A 23859-nucleotide genomic window follows, 5' to 3' on the forward strand; every position below is an offset into this window, starting at 1 on the left:
ATCTATTGTCCAATTATCCTACAAGTGATCACATAAATCACGTTGATAAGACAAATGGTCTTATCAGCAATGTATACATTCCCTATTTTCCAACATCCTCTTTAACAAAGTCCATTATTTAACATTTTAGTCTTTGCAAATCTGTTAAAATGCTTCATTTTCATTTTAACTTGTATATTTAATTGTGAGCGAAGTTGATTATCTTTTGTTTTTAAAACTCATTTGTATTTCCTTTTCTAGAACTGTTTGTTCATCTCCTTTGCCCATTTTTCTATTAGGTTGTTGATCTTTATTGATTGGTACAAGCTGTTTACATTTTATGGAAATTAGCCTCTTTTCTGTCATATGTGTTGTGATTTTTTTTCTATATTGCTGTTTAATCTTTCATTTTGTTTATGGGTTCTTTTTTTGCTTTGTCTTATTTACATTTGCCAAGAATATGACAACTTTGAATCTTTTCTCTTTTTCACCTTCAGTATATTGCTAACTCTTAAAATTTGTTCCTTCTTACTATTTCTAGGATGTAAAAAAATAAAAAAGAACAAACCTAGGCTCTGCCCTCATTAACGGAGTGGGTTAACATGGAAGTGGGTTTGTCATAAAAGTGTGTTTGGTCTGCTCTTGCTCTTCCTCTTGTCCATGTGATGCTTTCTGCCATGTAATGATGCAGCAAGAAGGTCCTCATCAGATATACCCACTCAACCTTGGACTTCCCAGATCCAGAACCATGAGCCAAATACACGTCTATCATTTAACAATTACTCAGTCTGCAGTATTATATTATAGCAGCACAAAATGGACTAAGACAGCTGTTGTCTTAGAAGTAAATCACAATGCATCTATACCAAGGTAGGTCACATAGCTACAGAAGCAAAGCTTAAAGCTATTAATGACATGGGAAAATGCTAACACTATTATATTAGAGGCAAGATTCAAAATTGTTTATAAAGTGAGATCAGCACTATATAAAAATATATTAGAACTAAAAGAAATATGTCAAAGCAGCAGTCACTTGTGTTTAGAGATTATGCATAATATTTTTCTGATTCCTTTTACTTTTCTGTGTGTTGCCTGGGCAACAGAGCAAGAGTCCATCTCTAAAATAAATTATTTTTTTGAGACAGAGTCTTGCTCTCTTGCCTAGGCTGGAGTGCAGTGGCACGATCTTGGCTCACTGCAACCTCCACCTCCCGGGGTCAAGCAGTTGTCTGCTTCAGCCTCCCAAGTAGCTGGGATTACAGGCACCTGCCACCATGCTCGGCTAATTTTTGTATTTTTAGTAGAGATGGGGTTTCACCATCTTGGCCAGGCTGGTCTTGAACTCCTGATCTCATGATCCACCTGCCTCAGCTTCCCGAAGTGCTGGGATTATAGGCGTGAGCTACCGAACCCAGCCCTAAAAAGTTTTAAAAACAATGGCTGGGCATAGTGGTGTCTCCTGTAGTCCTAGCTATTTAGGAGGCTGAGGTGGAAGGATCACTTGAGCCCAGGAGATCAAGGCTGTAGTCAGCTATGATTATACCACTGCATTCCAGCCTGGGCAACAGAGTGAGACCCTGTCTATAAACAACAACGACAAAAACACGAAACACATTGTCTGTCTTTACTTACGACCCCATAATGACTTCCTGTTCCCTAATGCATGTTTAAATTACTCAGTCTAGTACCCCAGTCTTCTAAATTTGGTCTCACTTTACTGAAATTATCCAAGTGTATTTACTACTACTGCCCAATAAACAGCCCCCCTGCCCCCCAGTTCAACTGGTCTGTCACTGTTTGTGCTCACACCATGCCTTTTCTTTGATTTTGCTCATTCTGTTCACTGTGCTTATAATACACTTCCTCGTGCTCCCTTTGTGCCCAAATCCTTCTCATCTTCAGGAGGTTCCACCTCCTCCATGTTGACTTTCACCTTGCCCCCCGCCAAACCCTCAGAGCATGTTCTGTTAATCATAGCCACAACATAATGCTTTATGGTTCTGCCACCATTTCTTGTGTGCTAATTTTGACTGTACGACTGTTTTGAAAGCTCTGTGAAGGCAGGCAGTATTAATCACAATCGTCTTTTCACCCTTTGCTCAGTTTCTGCACAGTGCTGAGCAGAGGGTAAGGCTTACTAAACTGCTGACAAGGCTCATATGATGGGCAAGTTCTTGGGTGATGTCTTCTTTTCTCCTTTCCTCTGTTCTTACCTGGCAGCCTCTCTTCTGATTAGTGCTCAGTAGCAGAAGCAAATTAGTTGAAGCCCTAGAACACTGGGGTTCTGAGCCCTGGCTGCACATTATAAGCATCTGGGGAGCTTTTAAAAATATGGCTGCTTGCTTTCTCCCTTTCCTGTGTCCCACCTCGGAACTACAGAATTTTATTGGTCTAGCTGGGCACGGTGGTTCACGCCTGTAATTCCAGCACTTTGGGAGGCCGAGGTGGGCAGATCACGAAGTCAGGAGATGGAGACCATCCTGGCCAACATGGTGAAATCCTGTCTCTACTAAAAATACAAAAATTAGCTGGATGTGGTGGTACATGCCTGTAGTCCCAGCTACTCAGGAGGCTGAAGCAGGAGAATCACTTGACCCAGGGAGTCAGAGGTTGCAGTGAGCCGAGAATGCGTCACTGCACTCCAGCCTGGTGACAGAGCAAGACTTCCTCTCAAAAAAAAAAAAAAAAAGACGTTTATCGGTTTAAGATGGGACCAGCATTGGTATGTTTTCTAAAGCTTCCTTGTTGATTCTAATGGTTTCATCGAGTCCCACTCCTTTCAAGATCCAGCCTTGTTGGCGTGCACCCATTCAGCACTTTCCTGTCTTGTTTCCAGGCAGGAAGTCATCCTGGAACTGGCCAGAGACTCCAAAGAGACGGTCTTTAGATAAGTCCTTTGGCATCAGCTATAGCCTTTGTTGTATTTCAAAGGTGTTTACCTTCAAATTGACAACTCTCTGCACTGGGGCTGGGGCTGGCTCTGAAGGTTGCCTTTCAGTCTAGGCACCAAGATAAGCTAATGGATAGATAGACCAGCACTAGGGTTAAAATAAGCTCAGATTTCCCCAAACAATACCCTGTTGTTATACAATAAAGCAATCTGATTGAAGCAATTTGTTTTCATTGGAAATGCAATACACAATTTTTATGACAGAGTTAGAACACTGTATTAAGGAAAAGCAATTATGATGGTGAAACCCCGTCTCTACTAAAAATACAAAAAAATTAGCTGGGCATGGTGGCTCGTGCCTGTGATCCCAGCTACTCAGGAGGCTGAGGCAGGAGAATTGCCTGAACCCAGGAGGTGGAGGTTGAGGTGAGCCGAGATCGCGCCATTGCACTCCAGCCTGAGTAACAAGAGCGAAACTCTGTCTCAAAAAAAAAAAAAAGTAATTATGTATGTACAAATAGGAAAACCTCAACAATTATCAACCATTACAAAAACTCTACTAATATGTTAGTACATAGCTCCCTTACTTATATAAGAACAACAAAACAACAGCAGTAGTAATACTAATAGTTAACAATTGTTAACACTAACTGTGAACCAGGTACCTGTCCTAAATGTTTTATTTGGATTTCTCTCAGAAGTGCCAACCCTGGTAAAGATGTACTATTATTATCCTCATTTTATCGATGAGGAAATTCAGCCACTGTATTACAAAAGAATTTGCTAGTGGAAAACCCAAGATTAGAAAATGTTCAGATATATTCTCAACAACTTCCTAGTTTCCATTTCCAAAGAAAATGAGATTAAATTGAGAAAAAAAGAAACCCAAGCTTTCCCAAATATGAATACATATTAAATATCTTTTATTATTTTTACTTTAATAATTTTTAATGGAAATTACTCCAAAATCTAGTACACTGCTTCCTTAAATAGAAGAAACTGAACACAATCTAAACTTTTCTTTAAAGACTCCCGGTACGGTCATAGACGTTAATTTTCTGGGGAGGCTAAATGGAGCCTGATTCTCTGGGGCTTTTTAGGCTTTATAGAGTTGGGTCATTCTTACCTAGTGCACTTGACAGTGACGGTGGCCACCTGTCCCTTGGTGCTTTCTAAAGGTAGCTGTTCTGCCCACAGCCTCTGGGAAGGGTCAGCCCTAGGACAGTGGTGCTCTGGTCTAAGTGGGCCAGGCAGCCCCTTAGGCACAACTGATTGGGCAAAGAGCTGACACGTGACCCAAAGCAGCTATCCTATAGGCTGGCCGCTTTCTAGACTATGAACAAATGGGACAAGTTTAGCCAAAAATGGGTGAGATGATCCAGATTCTCCCTTTGGAGAATTTGAATGACTGTTTAGCAGTGGGAGCTAAAGGGATATACAATACAGAGAGAGCCCACGGGATAGAACAAGCAAAACTGATGAGAAAGCAGATACTACGATGAGCAGAAGCTGCAGGGTAAAGAAGAAATACAGGGCAGGATCCCACACTCAGGTGCCCTTGGCAGACAGGCAGGCAGTGTCAATGAGAGAAGAGGGCGCGGCGAAGGTGATCCGGCACCGCACGTAAAGATTCGGGGACTGCCAAGCTCATGCCACGCCCAGATGCCTCGGAATTCCTCAACAATGCGAAGGTGCCATGCTGGCCAAACACAATGAGTCTGCAGGCTGAAATAGGTCAGGAGTCGCCAGTTTGCAAATTCCAAAGAAAGGATGAGGAAGTCAGTTAGAGGCAGGGAGAGAAACCGAAAAACACTGACAAGCACAGAGGGAAGGGAGAGCTGATTCACAAAAATAACTCATCGCTGAGGTGAACTCCTGATGCTGAAGTCCTGGGGTAACCTTGGATTCCTGATGACGGCCTGGGTCATGAGGCTTCTGGCTCTCGAAGCTCCTTTTCTTCCAGAGGCTTGGTGATTTGGCCTTTCCTGGGTTCCCACGAGGCCCTTTGGGGCTGAGATCCCTGTTTCCTTCATTCCTAATAACTCCTTCCCCTGATATTAGATGTAACTTGAGCTGTTCCTCGGAACCAAAGGAGACTAACAAAACACTCTAAATGGCCTCAGATTGCCCTTTTTTTTTCCTTTGGAATTATTGTACTCCTATTTATAGTTTTTCTGTTTCCTCCTTTGCTGCTAGGCTGTCAACTGTCACTTTTTATTGCTGTGGTGTGCTTGCTTCTACCGGCCATTCTGTCTGTTAATAAAGTTACTCATAGACTTGAACACCAGATCTGGAAGCTTGATAGAATTAAAAAATTAAAAGGAAACAAGCAATGAAACAAGGGTGAATTTTATAGTATGTAAGTTAAATCTCAATATAGCTGTTATACAAATTTTAAAAGTAATAGAAGATTTTTAGTACCCCATGAGCTTCTGTATATAGTATTTTGGAAATGCAATTTGGCTATTCAGATGCTTTTCTTGTTTACTTTTTTACTTTTGGCTCTAGTCCAATCGGTGCATATCTTACTAAAGTAACCTCCGGTTCTGAGGAATCAAAACATACTGGAGCCAGCACAAGTAAAGGGAAGGAGATTTATTTTAAGGTATTATACAGAACCCAATTGAAGAAAACATGTGTGATCAGACAGCTTCTCTCCCTCTTTCTGGTCCTCCCTTTGCTTGGTTTCCCAGTCTCTTTGTCCTTGTTTCACATCTGCTCCGTTTTCCTATTTGCAGACTAGTTATTCTGCATCTCTGTAAGTTTTTTTTTTTTTTGGTTTCTTCTCCCTCATAACGCTGACTTGCATATGGCTTTGGGCTGCCATGCTGCCAGTTTTGCCAACAACTTTTCATGACCTTGCATCTTTAGTGTCAACACCATCCACTTCAGCTTCTGCATCTCTGAGAATATGATTGACTCAGTTTGGGCCAAGCGACTGCCCCTAGTCAAATTAGCTGGTCAGAGATCAGAGCACAGCCCCTATTATTTAAGGAATGTCCTTCCAGTCTGCAGGCAGACAGGCTCTCCAAGGAGATTTTGGCAGGGGTGAAATGTCTGGCATTTTGACCTGAGTGAAATTTCTGAATTTCTGAGCTGTGATAGATATTGTATTATTACATATTTACTTTTCCTCTTCTTTCTTGCTTTTCATTCAGCACTTAAAGTCCTGCTAACAATAAACAAATTGTTTGTTGGTGATATTACCTATCAGCATCTGGAGTTAGATGATCTAGTCTAGTAAATAATTGCTATTTTGTTTTCTATTTATGTAAAACTACAACAAATGTTAAAGACAGTTACTTCCTTCAGCCCTTTTCTGTCATTTCTCAGGACTCTACTACTAAATTATCTTCGTAAAACTAGTCATGTGGTTTTGTTTGTTTTTTGAGACAGAATATGACTCTGTTGCCCAGGCTGGAGTGCAGTAGCATGATCTTGGCTCACTGCAACCTCCACCTCCCAGGTTCAAGCGATTCTTCTGACTCAGCCTCTCAAGTAGCTGAGACTACAGGCACGTGCCACCATGCCCGGCTAATTTTTGTATTTTTAGTAGAGATGAGCCGTCCCCATTTTGGCCAGGCTGGTCTCGAACTCTTGGCCTTAAGTGATCCACCCACCTCAGCCTCCCAAAGTGCTGGGATTATAGGCATAAGCCATGGCGCCTGGCCATAAAACTAATTCTTGTTCAAACAAAACATAATGGAGATTTAATTTTTAACAATGTAACTAACTGTTTCTGTAAAACTAATTTAAACTCCATATTTCATCTACACAGGGATGCTTTCCTGACCAAAAAGTCTTCAAGAATGTAGGGGTGATTTGAGAATTTGTCTAAAATTACTACTTTCTATTATATTTCCTTCTCTTCACAGAAGTATGAAATAATTACAAGTCAACCACAGGTGAAATAGTTTATTAGTAGTTTTTCAAAAGGTGCCAGGTGTCAGAGAAAACATTTCCTCTAAGCCAAAACCAGAACAGTTCTATTTAAAAACAACAAAATGCACTTTGGGAGGCAGAGGCGGGTGGATCACCTGAGGTCGGGAGATCGAGACCATCCTGGCCATCATGGTAAAGCTCTGTCTCTACTAAAATACAAACAATTAGCTGGGCGTGGTGGTGCGCTCCTGTAGTCCCAGCTACTTGGGAGGCTGAGGCAGGAGAATCGCTTGAACCTGGGAGGCAGTGGTTGCAGTGAGCCAAGATCACACCACTGCACTCTAGCCTGGCATCAGAGCAAGAGTCTGTCTCAAAAAACAAACAAACAAACAAACGAAAACAAAGTATACATTTCTCCTGTTTCTCCATTTTTATTCTAGCATTTCTAGCATTTGAATGATACTAAACAGTTTACAAAACATTTTCTTGCACATGATTGAACTTAATAATAAAAATAATGTTCTGGCCAGGTGCAGTGACTTACACCTGTAATCCCAGCACTTTGGGAGGCCGAGGCAGGAGGATCACCTGAGTTCAGAAGTTCGAGACCAGTTTGGCCAACATGGCGAAACCCTGTCTCTTAAGAAAAAAAAAATAGCCTGGCATGGTGGCACGTGCCTGTAGTCCCAGCTACTCAGGAGGCTAAGGTGGAAGAATCACTTGAGCCCAGAAGATTGATGCTGCAGTGAGCTGTGTTAACACCACTGCCCTCCAGCCTGAGCAACAAAGCAAGACCCTGTCTTAAAATAAATAGTAATAATGATGATCTAAGGTTGGTAATATCATTTTGTAGCTGGAAAACAGGCTTTGAGAGGTTGTGTGTCTTGTTCAGGGTCACAGTGCCATGTGCACCAGGTAAAAACTAAAGTGGTCTTACTCTAAATCTTATGGGGTTTGAATGGCACTTACTCTCTTTTTCTTATCCCTGAAATAAATTTGGGAGGTGAAGGTAGGGCATCAGTTAAGTGCTGTATCTTAGTGTTTCAAAGCCTGTGAATTCTTGGTACAAACTTTCATTATAATCTTGATTTGTTTCTCTAACCTCAAGACCCATATATATTATGATATAACAAAATAACTGCCTAATTATTTATGGTAAATTGAGTGATAAATTGAGGGTCACCAAGGCCTAAGGCAATGTTTGAATCTGTCCCTTGCAGTTGAAATCATATACACTATTTTAATTCAGTCTATCCCTTTCTAACCCCTTCTAAATTTGTCAGGCATATAACTCTATAGAGATTAAAATAATGTAAAATGTAAATTGCTAATGAAACCATTCTTGGAAGGAATGACTTTTACTGCTATCTAAAGAAAGCAAATGTCCCCTAAGTGAGACTGTGATTATGTGGTTGTGGTGGTTAGGATGTTAGCCTACTTAAAAGAAGAAATGGTTTTTAAAGGAGATAAATGCATTTGCTATTTATATGCAGATAGATCCTACTAACTACAAAATGTTATTACATCACTAAAGTAGGCAACTAGAGCTTCTACTTAGAAACCCCTTCTTAGTAGTTCAAGTTACTATATGTTTCCAAAAGGAATACAATGATTTAGTTTTTTTTTTTTTTCCCTAATACTTTAAGTTCTGGGATACATGTGCAGAATATGCAGACCCATCAACCTGTCATCTACATTAGGTATTTCTCCTAATGCTATCCCTCCCCTGCTCCCCCCCACCCCCTGACAGGCCCTGATGTGTGATGTTCCCTTCCTTGTGTCCATGTGTTCTCATTGTTCAACTCCCACTTATGAATGAGAACATGTGGTGTTTGGTTTTCTGTTTCTGTGTTAGTTTGCTGAGAATGATGGTTTCCAGCTTCATCCATGTCCCTGAAAAGGACATGAACTCATCCTTTTTTATGGCTGCATAGTATTCCGTGGTGTACATGTGTGACATTTTCTTTATCCAGTCTATCACTGATGGGCATTTGGGTTGATTCCAAGTCTTTGCTATTGTGAACAGTGCTACAATAAACATATGTGCACATGTATCTTTATAGTAGAATAATTTATAATCCTTTGGGTATATACCCGATAATGGGATTGCTGGGTCAAATGGTATTTCTGGTACTAGATCCTTGAGGAATCACCACACTGTCTTCCACAATGGTTGAACTAATTTGCATTCCCACCAACAGTGTAAAAGCGTTCCTATTTTCCTACATCCTCTTCAGCATCTGTTGTTTCCTGACTTTTTAATAATTGTCATTCTAACTGGCATGAGATGGTATTTCATTGTGGTTTTGATTTGCATTTCTCTAATGACCAGTGATGATGAGCTTTTATTCATGTTTGTTGGCCACATAAATGTCTTCTTTTGAGAAGTGTCTGTTCATATCCTTTGCCCACTTTTTGATGGAGTTTTTTGTTTTTTTCTTATAAATTTGTTGAAGTTCCTTGTAGATTCTGGATATTAGCCCTTTGTCAGATGGATAGATTGCAAAAATTTTCTCTCATTCTGTAGGTTGTCTGTTCACTCTGGTCATAGTTTCTTTTGCTGTGCAGAAGCTCTGGAGTTTGATTAGATCCCATTTGTCAATTTTGGCTTTTGTTACCATTGCTTTTGGTGTTTTAGGCCATGCCTATGTCCTGAATGGTATTACCTAGGTTTTCTTCTAGGGTTTCTATGGTTTTAGGTCTTACATTTAAGTCTTTAATCTATCTTGAGTTAATTTTTGTATAAGGTATAAGAAAGGGGTTGAGTTTCAGTTTTCTGTATGTAGCTAGCCAGTTTTCCCAACACCATTTATTAAATAGGAAATCCTTTCCCCATTGCTTGTTTTTGAATGATTTAGTTTTTAAAAGTCTGTAATTCAGACTTTTCACATATGTAGAGTTTTCACTCTACTACATGTAAATGAGTAAGATTTTGCTGTGTTTATTTTGATATGAAGGACAGACATTAGACTGGAATTTAGGTCTTCTGTGTGCACTGTTCATTGCATTTTGTTTGTTAAAGTTACATTTAGTGCTTATAACAGGATAGTCACAGATGTGCTGAGCAGAGGAATAGTTCTTATGGCCTAGAGAGGCTGAGCAAGAAATAATCTACATGCAATAACATACTAAGAAACAGTGGCACTTGCCAACAAATGAGTTACTTTAATGTCTAATTCTTCCTTACATTGACTATATTTCTAATCACTTTACCTAAAAGCATTTAGAATCACTCTGGAAAGAAAAATAATGGAGATGTTTGGCCAACAATATAGAGAAAAGGAAAAAGAGTACAACTACAATGAAAAGGGCTGAGAAGGGAGAGCTGTAGTTCAGCACAGAGAGGAAAAGTCAGAGGTAAACATAAGAGGAACAGCAATATTAGATTTATTTTAAGAGTAAAAGGATTGGTGGGGGAATGAAAGAAGGTGATTCAGCAAAATCACAGGATTGGAGAATTTTGAATATAAAGAAAGGAAAATGATCCCCTTTTCATACAGGAGTTTGTGAAAATGTGGATTTAAATCAAATGTGTGAAAGCTGAACAATAGAATTATATGCTAAAAGGAGGAGTTTATTCCAGAGTATAAAAAAATTGTATATATCTATATGAAACTTTAGGTATAACCTTTGGCAATATGCTTCTAGCATTTTACTCATGTTATCAATTGTGTGTTTTTCCATTACAACTGTATAAAAATTAACCAGTTTATGGCTAAAAAAGCATCTGAGGAGGCTGAGGATTCCTATCTTTCTGACTGTCACAACTGTTTATAAAACCAGTGCTTCTAATTCCCATTATTAACACTTTCATTTTATATTTTATACTTTTGGTAAAATGAAGGTAAAATGCAAATACTATTAAAATAATTGCAAAAACACTGAGGCAGAGGAAAATGGTAATATATTTGAAATCAAACTGTTGCCTACCAGGTAGCTCCCTCTATCTACCTCAGATATCCATTTGTTAGCTAAAACACAAAAGATCCAAGTTCAGCATATGAAGACGATTTAGTGGCAGTATCTAATATGTGACTGCAGACTAACATCAAAGAAGTCAGGTAAATGGAAAACCTAAGGCTGAAATTAATTAATTAATTAGTAAACCAGTCAACTTTACCAGTAGGAGGTTGTATACCAACCAATGGGAGCAGAGGGAAATCTAGTGAGGAAAGGACTTCTGGGAAAATTTTCCTCTATGTGAAAAGACAGACCATAAGTATAAACCCTTTTCCTTCTTCTTAACTATGAAATATGGCCATGACAAGAGAAGAAACAGGAAAACCAGTTAGGAGGCTCTCGGAGTGGTGCAGATGAGAGATGATGGTGTCTGCACTAGAGTAGCAGCCATGGAGATAGAGGGCAGGACACAGTCAGGGTATATTTTGGAGACAAAACCAAAAACAAACAAAAAACTGTGGAACATGCTAATGGATTGGCTATGTGGGATGAGGGAAAGACGTAAAGAAGGAGTTCCAGCATGGAATGGCCAGACACCTGGTATCTGATTCAGAATAACCCAGGAAGAGGGATGTGGGTGGCGGTGGAAGATAAGCATGTTTGCCTATAGTTGAAGCTGAGTGATGAGCACATGGGATTCACTTTGCTGTTTTGTTACTTTTCTTTATGATTTTGTCCACGATAAAAATGTCTTAAAATGCCAAAGGAAAAAAAAGAAAGAAGTATGGCCAAGATGTAAAGCTTGGTGTTCTGGTGGCCATTTTGTAATTATGAGGGCAAACCAGGCCAATAGCAGAGAGATTACCCCAGAATCCTGGCACTGTCGTACCACTTATTTCACCATTCCCAGAGCTTCCTACTTCCAGGCTTCTTGTTGTGGAAGAGACACAAAGTGCAGAAAAAACAAAACTAAAACAAATCTGTGTTGTTTATGTCACTTTTATTTGGTTAAATCAAATTTTTTTACTTGCAACCAAATGAGTCCTAACTGATATATAGATCATATATGTCATTTGATCCCATGAGCAGAAAAGCACAGAATAACCACTGGATTTGGAGTTTGCTTGTCAGCCTCACCTAGACCTCATACTCCTGCAGCCGCTTTTTATAGTCTCCTCCTATCCATTTCTCTTGGACTCATTTCCTCTCCTGTCTAAACAGGAGTGTCCCTTCTCATCAGTCTCTGTGAATTCACTCTGTGTCCTCTGCCAAGCCTCTTCCTGCATTGGCCTCATGGCTTGTATGCTGATCTTGTTCAGCTATACAACCAAGGACAATTGCCTAACAAAAGCAATTGCAATTTCAAGGTTTCCAGACTTGCCTGGGTCCCTACCATCATTTAGCTTCCCTTTTATTTATTACTGGTTACCTTTCTTCCCCACTCTCCATAGTTTCTATGCCAGATCTTAGTTACTCTTCTCCAACCTACTGTTCTCTAGCCTCATCTCTCTTCTTTTATCAGATGCTTTTGTCTCCTTCCAGAGAAAATGCAGACCAAGAAGTGATACCATGTAACTCCCCCCAACCCCACCCACTTACAAATTTTGCTTTAATTTCTTTCCTTTCTGTTTTAGTGGGAAAAGGGATTCATTTGTGTCCTCATGAACTTCTGTTCCAACCTGCTTTTGACTCTTTTGTAATTTTGTTAGATCATATATCTTCAGTCGCTCTTTTTCTCTAATAATAAATATGTTCAAATCTCCTATTCTCTCCACATACAAAACCTAACTCAAAATAGATTATAGACCTAAAATCTAAACTATAAACTGTTTAGGAGAAAACATAGGACCTTGAATTAGACAAAGATTTCTGAGACAGAGCATGAAAGTATGAACCATAAAAACTTGATAAATTGGACTTCATCAAAAATTTAAACGTCTGTTTTTCAAAAAATATTGTTAGGAAAATGGAAAGACAAGCCACAGACTTGGAGAAAATATTTGAAAAACACTTATCTGATAAAGGATTTGAATTCAGAGTATGTAAAGACTTTCACAACTCAATAATAAGAAAACAGACAACCCAATAATTAAAATGAGCAACAGATTTGAATTCACCAAGGAAGAGGTACAAACAACAAATAAATACGTGAAGAGATACTCAGTGTAATTAACAGACTGCAAATGCAGTAGGAAATGGAAATTGAAACCACAACGAGATATCAGTGTACATGTATTAAAACAGCCAAACTTTTTAAACTGACAATGTCAAGTTCTGAGGATGATCCAAAGCAACAGGAACTCATACACTGTTGGCATGCAAAATGGTATAATCACTTGGGAAAAGTTAGGCAGTTTTCTTAAAAGGTTAATTTATACTCAGTAATCCTCTCCCAAGGACCAAAAGAAATGAAGATGTATGCCCACACAAAGACCTATATGCAAAGGTTTATAGCATTTTTATTTATAATTGCCCCACACTGGAAGCAACTCAAATATCCATGAACTGAGAAATAGACAAATCGTTGTACCACTCACCAATCAGAAGGAATGAACTATACAAGCAACAAGACGGATGAATCTTGAAAGCTATATGCTAAATGAAATAAACCAGATGCAAAAGGCTCTGGTATGATTATCTAGTAAACAAATAGACTCCTGTTTGAATGCCATTTACATGACATTCTGAAACAGTCAAAACTATGGGGACAAAATTAGATCAGTGGACTAGGGGGTGTGGGTGAGGGACATGAGGGAATTTGGGGAGTGGGGAGTGATAGAAATACTCAATAATTTGTTGTGGTTGCTTTATGATTACGTTTGTTTGTCAAAACTCACAGAGCTGTATGCATAATGCCATAAACTTGAAAAACTATTATATTTTATCCTGAAAAAACCCTTAACCATGCATCCTACTCCATTTGTTTACTTACTTGAGTGTGAGGTCTCTAAGGGAGGAGGCTTCTTTTGTCTAGTTTGTATTCAGCTATATTTATTCATTGTTTACTATGTGCAAGCATACATCTGACTGGAAAGTCAAGATGGAAGAAGATAGTATCTTTGCTCTCAATGTATAGTCTGAGGGTTAGTTTTTGCCCGATCCTATTCCTTTTCTTTTGAAGCAATCTTTGTGGCAGAGTTGTGTAAACTTAATGCTGATATTTTGTCTTTGGTTCTTAACTTGCTACAGTCCAGGTTTCCCATCCATTTTAGTAAAATTCCTCTTGTTAGGCTATCAAAGACCTCCAAATGGCTGAATTCAGTAGAGACTTTTCAGTCCTTATTTTGACCTCCTTATGATATTTAAACTGTTCATTCTGTACTCCTTAAACATCTTCCTTCCTTTGATTCTGGAGGCACCACTGGGTTCTGATGTTTGATTTTTTCAGACTTCTATACAGGTTACTTTTTTTTTTTTTTTTGGTTACCTAGCAACTTTCAGTGTCCCTTGGGGCCCTAGTATTTTGCTCTTTTCTCTTCTTACACCATGTTCTTCCTAGGAAAGAGGAGGAAGACACCAGTCCCCACTTCTACCTCACCTTTGCATTTTTAAGAAGACTTCTTGGAAATCCCACAGAACACTTGTTAGGATTTAGTTAAAAAACCATGACCAAACTGGAGTATATAATCATTTATTTCAGGTAGTAATGTGTCTGGTTTAAAAATGGAAGTTCTGGTGGAAGGCGGGGAAGATTTGGAAAATTACAGTTTTGCAACCTTCATGGTAAAGATTGATCTGGACAAGAATCATCAGAGAATACTTAATCTAGGCAGGCAAGTTTGTTGAAGAGCAGAGTATTTCTATGATCTTAAAGTATATTCCCACTGATCACAAATTGGTAACAAGGAGGAAACCAGTAACTATACAGTGGGGAAACCAGACAATATCCTAACAGATAATCAAGATTAACATAAGCAAAGAAGAGCAGGCAGGCATCATGTGGTCTCCAGATGTGACTCTCAGAAGGACACAACACTGCTTATGTGGTATTCCCACTGGAAATGCATAACCTAAATCTAATCTTGAGAAAACATCAGACAAACAAAAGTTAAGAAACAGCCTATAAAATAACTGACCTGTACTTTTCAAATATGTCAGTGTCATGAAAGGTAATGAAAAGCTGATGAACTGTTTCAGTTAAAGGAGACTAAAGAGACATAACAAACACAGTATGTGACCCTGGACAAGATCCTGGACAGGAGGAAAACAAAATGCCATAAAGGACATTATTGAGACATTTGACTAAATTGGTAAAGAAGTTTCAGAGAGAGAATGGACAGGATCTGATAACTGCTGACTGTTTTCTTTGTTCTATCCCCAGAACCACTGTCTTAGTCTCTCAGCATTTCTCTTCTTTCTAGAACTTTCCAAGTGATAGTGCGAAGTCCACTGTCTTTCTCTTCCAGTCTGTCCTCCATATGATCATCACTGTGACTTTTTGATCTGATCATGGCGTACTCCTAATTAGAAAACATTTATGGCTTGCTGCTGCTCGATCCCAGTCTGGCGAAACAGATGTAGATCCAGAATTCCTTTTATTTGTCTGTTTGTTTTGAGACAGGGTCTTACTATGTTGCCTAGGCTAGAATGCAGTGGTGTGATCACAGCTCACTGCAGCTTAAACCTCCTGGGCTCAACAATACTCCCACCTCAGCCTCCCGAGTAGCTGGGATCACAGCTATGCACCACCATGCCCAGCTAATTTAATTTTTTTTTTTTTTTTTGGTAGAGATGGGGGTCTCACTGTGTTTCCCAGGCTGGTCTCCAACTCCTGGGCTCAAGAGATCCTTCCACCTCAACCTCCCAAAGTGCTGGGATTACAGGCAGGAGCCACCACACTGGGCCTCAGAGTTCTTTAGAGGCCATTTCCCCCCTGCATTCACATCCCAATGGCTCTAGTTATTGATCAGTCCCTCCACCCTCAGTAGTTGTGATATAACACCCAGTGTGACATCACAAGGACAGAATGGAATGAAATAAGCCAGCAAGACAGGTAGTATTTTTAAAGATTTGTTCCTAGTTTGAGATACAGGCTAGACTATTAAGTGAAATCACTCCATTAATTTTTTTTTTTTTTTTTGAGATGGAGTCTTGCTCTGTTGCCCAGCCTGGAGTGCAGTGGCGTGAATCTCAGCTCACTGCAACCTTTGCCTCCTGGGTTCAAGTGATTCTCCTGCCTCAGCCTCCTCAGTAATTGGGATTACAGGTGCACGTCACCACGCCCGGATAATTTTTGTATTTTTATTAGAGATGGGGTTTCACCATGTTAGTCAGGCTGGTCTCAAACTCCTGAACCTTGTGATCCACCTCAGGCTCCCAAAGTGCTGGGATTACGGGCGTGAGCTACCACGCCTGGCTAAATTTTTTTTAAATAATTTATTTTTTAGAGAAATAAGTATCTACTGTTAGTGCCAAATTAAAGTAAAGGGCAAACGAAGATGGCCTTCTTGGCTGACTTCCATCCTAAGATGTCCTGTGAAGCTATTAGATGCAGCCAGCTAAGGATCTCATTATCTGGGTCAGGATTATTCTATCAACAGCCCTTTTTCCCTGTCACAGCTGGTGCTGAGAGCCATATGTCATAAGACTCCCTCTGCCCCTTAAGTGTAGAACTCTTGATGAATGGAAAATAAATCACTGTTGTTAAATCAAGTGACCTATAGGGTTCCCAGGAGAATTTTGCTTTATATTTTAGTTATGTGGTGAAAACTCATGATTTTTATTACCCATGTGGCTTTTCTCCCATTTTCCATCTGCTTACTCCCCATCATTTTGCCAAAATGTGATTCCGTCATTTTCTTCAATAAACAAAGAGTGTTTCCTTACACTCAGGAATAAAGCCTCACAGGAATTGCATTTAGTGATGAATTGATAGAATTAATTTACTCTGGTCTTACCAAATAAGATTACCAGCAAACAAATACTTATCTAGAATTCAAGGCAGAAGATTCATTATACATTAATATCTATTATACTATTATACATTAATATCTATTCCATAAATTCATATCTATGCCCAAACTCACATTTTAATGCATCAGCTTTAACTGTTGTCAAGCATTCCTTAAAAGTCACATCTATATTAATACAATGAACAATAAGAAAAGATTGTGAGTATAATTTTGGAATATAATTGTTAATTACCAGAGTAAAGATTATTCATTCTGCATCATATATTCTGCAAAGTCAAGTGGAATTTAATTTGTGACCAAATAACCATACTCATTTCTATGTAGGAGAAATAGTCTACTTAGCTCCTTATAGATTTGCATCTCACAGGGATGTTGCTATGTCAATTTATAGCTAATCCATGTATTTGCTATGTTTCTATTTCTGCTTTACTCTGTGAATCACAAAAGCTACTTACCTTTTATTTTTGGAATAAGTGAAGTAATATATTATTTGCAACACCAACCATTTCTAAGCTACACATCTATTAATATGTTATTATACTTAGACTCTAAAGGTATCTAAGATTTACAGCTAGATTCCAGTAAATTGATGAATAAAATCTAAGTTACCATCTTACCTTCTCAGAGAATGCTCCTGGTTCATCAATATCTATATGTTTCCAGAGAATTGTCAAAATTGTTTTGTGTTAGACACTCCCAGATACAATAAATTAGTAATTCCTCTTTTAATGGGACAGATAATATCTGCTCTACTCACTTCACAAGGTTGTAAAAAGCTTATAATACTTACAGGAAAATGAATAAAGTGTTATTCTAACATTAGGTATTATTAAAATAATATATAATAGATATAATAAAAGAAATATAAATCTTGGGAAGCCATATAATATTACTCTCTGATAACAAGGAGATACATATTCTGTTCACAAACCAGGAAGAGTGAATTCTATAGCCCTAATCTTATTATTCATTGTCTAAGTTAAATCAACCAAGTTTCAGCATCTGCCTTGAGGTGAGCCTTAAAGGGCCTAGACTTACTACCTGAATTGCCCCACCCCCTCTGCCTTATTTAAAATATCTAGGTGTGCATGCGTACATCTTCTACTAAGCCTTTATTTTACCCATTCTCAAAAATAAGAGTCAACAACTGCAACAGACTCAGCACTGGAGGGAGGTGAGGAGGGAGGAGTCCTGTGTCCAGTAGAGACTGTGCTAGTTGTTTAAGGTTGACATCCATTCCTTTTGATCAGAGCCTATGTTAGACAATCCTATGAGGTGGGTATTTTTATGAATATCATCTCTTTTAAAATTAGAAAATTGAGAGATTAAATAACTCTCAAGGTCATATACTCAAGGTCATATAGCTAATAAGTGCGAGAGCCAGTATTTGAACTCAATCTCTCTGTCTCCAGGCTCTGTGCTCATAACCTTGACACTATTCTCAAGTAACTGAGTTCAAGGGTGTATGGAAAAGACTCCTAATCAAGATATGAAGGGGAATCAGGTGAGTGGAGAGGGTACAAAGGGGAGATGGCAGAACTCCGAAGGCAATTTTGTCTGCCCTACACTTGGTGAGGCCTAGATGGAATATTTGTAACTGAATGTTATGCATTCAAGGAGCATTTGAGCTGGCCAGGATTTGGAAAAATAGACTGATGCTGTGATGGCTCATTTTATATTTCACCTTGACTAGGCAAAGTGATGTCCAGATACGTGGTAAAAATGTTATTTCTGGGTGTGTCCATGACGGTGTTTTCAGAAGAGATTAGCATTTGAATTGATAGACTGAATAAAGAAGATCCACCCTTACCAACATGAGTGGACATCATCCAATCCACTGAGGGCTTGAATAGAACAAAAAACAGAGGAGGGGCAAATTGTCTCTTTCTTTTCTTGAGCTGGGATATCCATCTTCTCCTACCCTCAGATGTTGGAGCTTCTGGCTCTTGGGACTCTATCAGAACCCCACCTGCTCACCCCAGTCCTCAGGCCTTCAAATTAGGACTGCATTCCACCACTGGCTTTCCTGGTTTTCCGGCTTGCAGATGGCAGATGATGAGGCTTCTTAGCTTCCATAATCATGTGAGCCAATTTCCATAATAAATCTCTCTCTATCTTACTCTTCCTTGATTCTGTTTCTCGGAAGAACCCTAACTAATACAGATACCTTCATTTTACAGATGAAGAAAGTACAGTATCAGAGAAGCTATATGAATTGCCTAGGGTCATACAGCTAATTCATTTATTTAATCATTCATTAAGTCAACTACTGTGCTAGGTGCCAAGGAAGTAAACATACTAGACCACATTGCCTGTCTTCAAGAAAGTTATGTTTTGGTTAGAAAAGCATATAGGAAAACCAAAATTATGAAACAGCAAAAATACTTTAAAAGAGGTATAAGCAAAATGCATGAGAACCCAGAGACTTTCCTGGGGGTAGTCCTTGATGGTTTCTCAGAGGAGGCAGCATTTGAGCTGATTCTTAACAGATGAGTAGGAGTTTGCCAGATGGGGAATGGAAGATCATTCCAGGAGTCTAGCTGGTTGGTGGCTGGGTACAAACTAAAACCCCTGTATTAGTCCAGTCCAGTACTCATCACTTTATAACTGCCAAGGAAAGTAGTCCCGTGTCTTGGGCAAGCATTCTTAATATTTTTTTTTTTGAAACAGGGTCTCACTCTGTCACCCAGGCTGGTGTGCAATGGCATGATCTTAGCTCATTGCAACCACTGCCTCCCCTGCTCAAGCGACCCTCCTGCCTCAGCCTGGAAAGCAGCTGGCACTGCAGGCACGTGCCACCACACTTGTCTAATTTTTGTATTTTTTGTAGAGATGGGGTTTTACCATGTTGCCCAGGCTAGTCTGGAGCTCCTGAGCTCAAGCAATCCTCCCACCTTGGCCTCCCAAAGCCCTGAGAATACATGTGTGAGCCATCGCCTCTGCTGGGCAAGCATCCTTGACAGAAACATACCAAATCACTGGAGAACACGTGTCAGAAAAATATACACAATTGATGGTAACTATTTGAAAATTTTTATTGATAAAATTTTAAGTAATTTCTATTCTAATATAAGATATAAGACTTTCCAATCTTTTTTTTTTTTTTTTTTTTGAGACGGTCTCACTTTGTCACCCAGGCTCAAGTACAATGGTGCGGTCTTGGCTCACTATAACCTCTGCCTTTTGGGTTCAAGCAATTCTTCTGCCTCAGCCTCCCAAGCAGCTGGGACTACAGGTGTGCGCCTGTAGTATTTTCTTCAAGACTAAAATAGTAACTATGTTAATTACTGTGCTCTGGGTATATGTGTTAAGATTATGCCCAGCAAAGGGCTCCCAGGCAAGAGTTTGAATTGGGAGTGGAGTCCAACCTGAACTTTCTCAGTCTCAGAAAAGGAAGCCTTTTCGTAGTGACACTTAGGTGCCAACTGGCTAGGTGCAGTTCTTCTGGTTACCCAAACATGGATTTGGCCTTCTGTGGGAACTCAGTAAAACTTAGAAAACCAATTCCAGTTCAACTTGGGCTTTTACAAGAAGGATTATTACTCAAGTCTGGTGTGTTAGGCCATTCTTGGAGTGCTATAAAGGAATACCTGAGACTGGGTAATTTACAATGAAAAGAAGTTTCATTGGCTCACAGTTCTGTAGGCTGTACAGGAAGCATGGTGCTGGCATCTACTCTGTCAAGATTTCAAAGATCTTTGGTCCAGGTTCCCATAAAAGAAGTCACTCAAGGTCCCAAAGTGATGACTGCAGGGTTATTTCCTCCCTCCCCTTCTTGCTCTAGGAATTGGGTGTTCTTGCTGTGCATCAATGGGCTCTTGTATCTCTGACAGTAAAGGTCATTGAAGTCCTGAACTTGCATCGATTGTTGACTAATAATAAAATATGGCTAAATTTGAGGAACAGAACCTTCCTCGAGTTGACTTAATCTCTTTTTGCATGCTTTGACTCCTGACTTGTGATCCATCTACTTTTTCTTTCTCTCATTTCTCAGATAGTGATGGGAGTGGTGAGCTGTTTGTCTCTTAGATACCACAAGAGGCGGAGGGGATATGGCAGAAATGGAAACAGGAATACCCATGACCCTGCTTTTGGCTAGAATGTGACGTAAGCAGCTGGACTCTAGATTTTTCCATGACCTTTATATCCTTCGCATTGTCTGAGACTCATTTTTTTTTTCTCAACAATTGCTTTGCGGAAAGTGGAAAAGAGAAACACTCAACTACTTTTTATCAAAATGCAAATGACTGATCAGACTCATTGTGGGCCACAGTGGCTCACACCTGTAATCCCAGCATATTGGGATGCCAAGATGGGTAGAATGCTTGAGCCCAGGAGTTTGATACCAGCTTGGGCAACATAGCGAGACCCCCATCCCTAGAAATAAAGAAAGAAAGATGAAGAGAGGGAGTGAGGGAGGGAGGGAGGGAGGGAGGGAGGGAGGCTGGGAGGGAGGGAAGGAAAGAGAAGGAAGAAAGGAAGAAAGAAGGAAGGAAGAAAGAAGGAAGGAAAAAAGGAAAGGAAGGAAGGAAAGAAGGAAGGAAGCAAGGAAAATTGCATTTCTTTTTGTGATATTTCCATTTTAACTTAGTACCAAAATCATTTGATTATGCTTCAGCATGACAAGCTGATAGAATTCCAGGCCAGTCAGTAGGGGCTAGAAGCTGTGTGTGGAGGGTTAGGGAGGGGAATGGGAGCAGAAAAGGAGAAATCTTTCCACTGCTCCCGATTCTCATTCAGGAGTAGCCCTGGAAGACCACTTCTACCTGGAATAAAATAGAACAGCTTCGTCCTTTTGAATGTGGAGGCAGTAGCCTAGGTAGAAAAGGTAAATAAAAAACTAGGTCATAGACCTCAAAGCCCCCCCCCCCAAAAATAAAAAGATGTTTTAGTTGGGAACTGGGGCATAAACATCTTTGTGAATTAGTGTGGAAGGAGACTCCTCCTGTTGCTGTCCTAGTTTGTGCTCTTGTGATTGTTCTGATGCAGATGGTTCTTGAAGTGGGGGCAAGTCTATCCACAGGTCTTGCTTCTGCCTGATTTTTCTTCTTTTTGGTTTTTTGAGACAGTTTCACTCTTGTCGCCCAGGCTGGAGTGCAGTGGCGCGATCTCAGCTCACTGTGACCTCCGCCCCCTGGGTTCAAGCGATTCTCCTGCTTCAGCCTCCCATGTAACTGGGATTACAGGTGCCCGCCACTGTGGCTGGCTAAATTCTTATTTTTAGTAGAGACAGGGTTTCACCATGTTGGCCAGGCTGGTCTCAAAGTCCTGACCTCAGGTGATCTGCCCACCTCGGCCTCCCAAAGTGCTGGGATTACAGGCGTGAGCCACCATACCCAGCCTCCTTCTGATTTTTCATACTCCCTTTCTACGAGCCCCCTTTGGTGCCGGGTGTTAAATTATGTCTCAGTGTTGCTGGTGATCTTTAGCCACTACCCCTGCAAATTTTTTTCTCCCTGAGGCAGAGTCTTGCTCTTTTGCCCAGGCTGGAGTGCAGTTGTCCAATCTGAGCTCACTGCAACCTCTGCCTCCCAGGTTCAAGCAATTCTTCCCCCTCAGCCTCCCAAGTAACTGGGATTACAGGTGCCCGCCACCACACTCAGCTAATTTTTGTATTTTTATTAGAGATGGGGTTTCACCATGTTGGCCAGGCTGGTCTCAAACTGCTGACCTGTGATCTGCCCACTTCAGCCTCCCAAAGTGCTGGGATTATAGACGTGAGCTACCGCACCCAGCCTACCCCTGCAATTTTAAATAAAAAGCTGGCAGACAGGTGTTGACTTGAGGGAGCAATAATCTAAGAATGTGCATCACAGAGAGACAGCTGTCCTCAGTTAATTCAACAGTCAGCTTCCTGGAGAGAACTCCTGGCAATGCGTAGAATTAGAGATTGGATTATCTTGGAAATTTTTGGCTAAGATTTTGTTTTGTGACTTTAGGCAAATGGCAGCTGTGATGAGAGACTGTAAAAGGTGAAGGAATCAATGTACCAGAGCTGAATCTGTTCACTGAGCTTGGGAGGATCCTCTGGGGGAACAGAGGAAGCAGCTGCAAGGAGAGAAGGGAGCGGCAGATGGTAGCGGGAGTCTTGGAGTTGATGCTGGGGTGCGGGTGGGGGTCAAGCTTCTCCCTTTAAGGGGATAAAAGGCAGGGGCACAGGACCAAATACTATGGCTGTGAGAAGAAGCCCCCACCTCCCACCAGCTCAAGCAGGGCTATAAGTTGTGGACTGGACTTCCCTAGAAGAATGACGTGGCATTCTGAGGTCAGTGTGGGGTAGAAGTTATACAAAAGTTAAAAAGTTAGGGTTGAGGGGAATAGTGATAGGATTACATCATCTGTTGGACACAGTATTTAGCAATAAAAAGAAAGTCCTGGCCGTGGGCGATGGCTCATGCCTGTGATCCTAGCATTTTGCAAATCGGAGGCGGGTAGATCACAAAGTCAGAGGATGAAGACCATCCTGATCAACATGGTGAAACCCCGTCTCTACTAAAATACAGAAAACTAGTCGGGCATGGTGGCAGACACCTGTAGTCCCAGCTACTTGGGAGGCTGAGGCAGAGGATCGCTTGAATGCAGGAGGCAGAGGTTGCAGTGAGCCGAGATCGCACCACTGCACTCCAGGCTGGCGCCAGAGTAAGACTCCATCTCAAAAAAAAAAAAAAAGTCCTATGATTTGCCCTTTAGGGTTATAGGGTTATAAGGGAGATAAATGTTAAAATATGAATAGCCTCAAAAGACAGATTCAAAACGACCATATTGAAACATCACGTACTTTTAGGGGGCATCGTAGGCTCTAGTCCCTGAGTGGAACTACAGGTATGAAGCTTCTCACAGGGCAGAAGGCAAGGGTTTGGCATTGGTGACAACTGAAAAGTGTTCCAGCAATGCAGCAGAGAAAATCAAGTTGTGCACAGCAGAAAATTAAGAAAGGATGCATTGGGGTTGGTGTCTTCATGAGGCAGGGCATTAGGGTAGGAGGGGTAGGATGGGAGGCTGGGCGTCAATTGTCAGGGAAGGTACTGGATCCCTAGGCACTTAGAAGTAAAGAAGATCCCATCTGCAAACCTGGGCATCTGGTGCCTCGTGTTGAAGCAAGGACCAATTCAGATAGGGTAGAAGTTTGCAAAGTTGGAAAAACTGTGCCAGCAATATTTTTGGGAAACCATATCATTCCCAGTTTGTTGATCTGAGAAACACTTTTTATATAATCTTTTACTGTATCTTTGTACTTCCAAATGAGAATAATAAACCCAAACCTTCCTCCTAAGACAATATACACAAAATGCTTAG

The 23859-nt window shown here is 40.4% G+C and overlaps 1 long non-coding RNA gene across 6 annotated transcripts in view; it reads left to right on the forward strand.

Annotated features, from left to right (window-relative positions):
* Positions 1 to 23859, forward strand: part of LOC135278041 (uncharacterized) — an 80204-nt gene that overhangs the window by 20145 nt on the left and 36200 nt on the right. The window contains exon 2 of one of the 6 annotated variants that reach the window (XR_010345592.1): positions 17976 to 18067. The exons of the other annotated variants lie outside the window; for them this stretch is intronic. This is a non-coding gene — a long non-coding RNA (uncharacterized LOC135278041). The remainder of the gene's footprint in view (positions 1 to 17975; positions 18068 to 23859) is intronic. 6 annotated transcript variants of the gene reach the window in all.

This window comes from Aotus nancymaae, unplaced genomic scaffold (genome assembly GCF_030222135.1).
Source record: "Aotus nancymaae isolate 86718 unplaced genomic scaffold, 86718_ANA_hifiasm-v0.15.2.pri h1tg000036l, whole genome shotgun sequence".
Lineage (NCBI taxonomy): Eukaryota > Metazoa > Chordata > Mammalia > Primates > Aotidae > Aotus > Aotus nancymaae.